Source organism: Saccopteryx bilineata, chromosome 4 (assembly GCF_036850765.1).
Source record: "Saccopteryx bilineata isolate mSacBil1 chromosome 4, mSacBil1_pri_phased_curated, whole genome shotgun sequence".
In the NCBI taxonomy this organism is placed as follows: Eukaryota; Metazoa; Chordata; class Mammalia; order Chiroptera; family Emballonuridae; genus Saccopteryx; species Saccopteryx bilineata.
The window spans coordinates 143,273,176-143,276,740 of NC_089493.1; positions in this window are offsets into that span (position 1 = coordinate 143,273,176).

Consider the following 3,565-nt stretch of genomic DNA (forward strand, 5'->3'; position numbering starts at 1 on the left):
TCTTGTTCCTGATTTAAGGGGGAAAGCCTTCAGTTAGTGCCATTTAATGATGTTAGCTGATGGTTTTTCATATATGGCCTTTATCATGTTGAGATATTTTCCTTCTATACCCATTTTGTTGAGAGTCTTAAACATAAAATTGTGTTGTATTTTATCAAAAGCCTTTTCTGCGCCTATTGATAAGATCATGTGGTTTTTGTTCTTTGTTTTGTTGATATGGTGTATTATGTTAACCGTTTTACGATGTTGAACCATCCTTGAGATTCTGGGATGATCCCACTTGATCATGATGTATTCTCTTTTTAATATGTTGTTGTATTCGATTTGCTAGTATTTTGTTTAATACTTTAGCATCTGTATTCATTAGAGATATTGGTCTGTAGTTTTCTTTTTTTGTGCCATCCTTGCCTGGTTTTGGAATGAGGGTTATGTTGACCTCATAAAATGTGTTTGGAAGTGTTGCTTCTTCTTCAATTTTTTTTTTAATTTTATTTATTCATTTTTAGAGGGGAGAGAGAGAAACAGAGAGAGAGAAAGGGGGAGGAGCTGGAAGCATCAACTCCCATATGTGCCTTCACCAGGCAAGCCCAGGGTTTCGAACCGACAACCTCAGCATTTCCAGGTCAACGCTTTATCCACTGCGCCACCACAGGTCAGGCCTCTTCTTCAATTTTTTGGAAGACTTTGAGTAGAATAGGAACGCAGTCTTCTTTGAATGTTTGATAAAATTCGCTGGTATAGCCGTCAGGGCCTGGACTTTTATTTTGGGGGTGGTATTTAATGTTTTTTTCTATTTCTTCTCTACTAATAGGCCTGTTTAGGCTTTCTGCTTCTTCTTGACTCAGTCTAGGAAGGTTGTATTGTTCTAGGAATTTATCCATTTCTTCTAGGTTGTTGAATTTAGTGGCATAAAGTTTTTCATAGTATTCTACAGTAATTCTTTGTATATCTACGGTGTCCGTGGTGATTTCTCCTCTTTCATTTTGGATTTTATTTATATGAGTTCTTTCTTTTTTTTCTTGGTAAGTCTTGCCAAGGCTTTGTCAAATTTGTTGATCTTTTCAAAGAACCAGCTCCTTGTTCTATTAATTTTTTCTATAGTTTTTCTGTTCTCTAGTTTATTTATTTCTGCTCTGATTTTTATTATCTCCTTTCTTCAGCTGGTTTTGGGCTTTCTTTGTTCTTCTTTTCTAGTTCCTTAAGGTGTGAAGTTAAGTGGTTCACTTGGGCTCTCTCTTCTTTCTTCATATATGCCTGAAGTGATATGAACTTCTCTCTTATCACTGCTTTTGCTGCATCCCATAGATTCTGATATGTCGTATTGTCATTTTCATTAGTCTGTATATATTTTTTGATCTCTGCACTTATTTCTTTTTTGACCCATTCATTTTTTAAAAGTATGTTGTTTAGTTTCCACATTTTTGTGGGATTTTTTTCCTCTTTTTTGCAGTTGAATTCTAGTTTCATGTCTTTATGATCAGAAAATATGCTTGGTACAACTTCGATTTTTCTGAATTTGCTGATTTTTTTTTGTGGCCCAACATATGGTCAATTCTTGAGAATGATCCATGTACACTGGAGAAAAATGTATACTCAGTCACTTTGGGATGAAATGTCCTGTAGATATCTATCATATCCAGGTGCTCTAGTGTTTTGTTTAAGGCCACTATGTCTTTGTTGATTCTCTGTTTGGATGACCAATCTAGAGCCATCAGCGGTGTATTGAGGTCTCCAAGTATGATTGTATTTTTGTCAGTTTTTGTTTTAAGATCAATAAGTAGCTGTCTTATATATTTTGATGGTCCTTTGATTGGTGCACATATATTAAGAATTGTTATGTCTTCTTGATTTAATGTCCCCTTAGCCATTATGAAGTGGCCATTTTTGTCTTTGAGTACTTTTCCTGTCTTGTATTCAGCATTACCTGATATGAGTATTGCTACACCTGCTTTTTTTTGGATGTTATTTGCTTGGAGTATTGTTTTCCAGCCTTTCACTTTGAATTTGTTTTTATCCTTGTTACTTAGATGAGTTTCCTGTAGGCAGCATACAGTTGGATTGTCGGGAGCCGATTCACTAATGCTGGCTAACAAGGTCACAGCAGAAGAAGATCCACAACTGCTGGTTGACAAAGTCACAGCAGAAGAAGACCAATAGCTGCTGGTTAATAAAGTCACCACAGTGAAGACTAATAGCTGTGGGTTGACAAAGTCACTGCAAAGGAAAGGCACAATGATACTTCCCCCTTTTGACCTTTTTGAATTAATCTGGCCTTATATCCCCCCTTTTCTCTGTGTGTGCTATCATTTATGGCACAGGGATAATATAGTACCGTACTTTCCCTGTAGATTCGTAGTAATATCTTTGGAAATGAGACTGAGGGTGTGAGTTCCACAGAAAAGCCTGTAAGCCCCTTGAACTGGGCTCATAGACATAAGAGGCTGGCTATGACATCCCTCATAAAGGGTTAAGTTGGTAGGAGAACTTCTTCTTATTAATCATGTTAGAAACAATAGATTGTGACTTATGAATAGGTAGGAAACAGTAACTATACACAGAGTACTTTTCAGCCTTCACTTAATTCATCACTTTACCTCCCTGAGTCTTTTCATGTACTAAAGAAACTTTCCTTTATTCTTGCATACCTGACCTGCAGGTGGTGGAACACTCTGAGAAAAATAGAGTTAGAACTTAACTAGAGTATGAATATAGTAATAAATAAAATTTGACTAGACAATAGCATCATAGACAAGGTAGAGTTATTAATCAGTACTGACCTTTTGGAAGTTTGTACCAATATTGTTATTGCTGATTCAAGTTATTGTATAATTATACTTTGAATGACTTACCACCTGATTTATAGTTTATAGAAATGAATTAACTGTTACCTAGAAAATGTAACCATAGTGAAACAAAAACAATGACTAATCAATGTATTCTGAATACCATGTGATTGTAACTTAGTGTGTGTGCATAAAAGGAAAGCTAGACCGCATTTGGCGGAGATGCCTGGCAGTAAATGCTAACTGGAGAATAAAGAGAAAGAAAAGAATTCAGCTTTGTCACTTGATTTGTGCCGACGCCATCTCTTCCTGTGGGACCTCTGGATTCCCCCCGGGGCTGGACTCTGGCATTTGGCACCCGAAACAGGGACCCACAGGTAAGCCCCCCTCATTGTCTCGGGTTGGCTAGGACTCCACTCAGGGTGCTGCAGACCCCCCTGTAAGGAAGACAGGGTGAGGATAGGTGGAGGATTTCAGAACTTAAGATTTTGAGAAGTCATGGGCCATACTGAGTCTAAAGAAAGAAGACTCTTTATAGAAGTCATTAAGTATACACTTTTCCTAAAGGGAGTTAGTGTTTCCCCTCAACAAGTAGCTCGTTTTCTGCATTTCGTACAAGAATGTTCTCCATGGTTTCCAGATGAGGGAAAGCTTAGTCTTGAGACATGGGCTAAGGTTGGAGAAAATCTAAAACTTTACTATGAGCTACATGGACCTGAAAGTGTCCCAGTTGATACATTTGCTTTATGGAGCTTGATTAAAGATGCCTTAGATCCAGAACA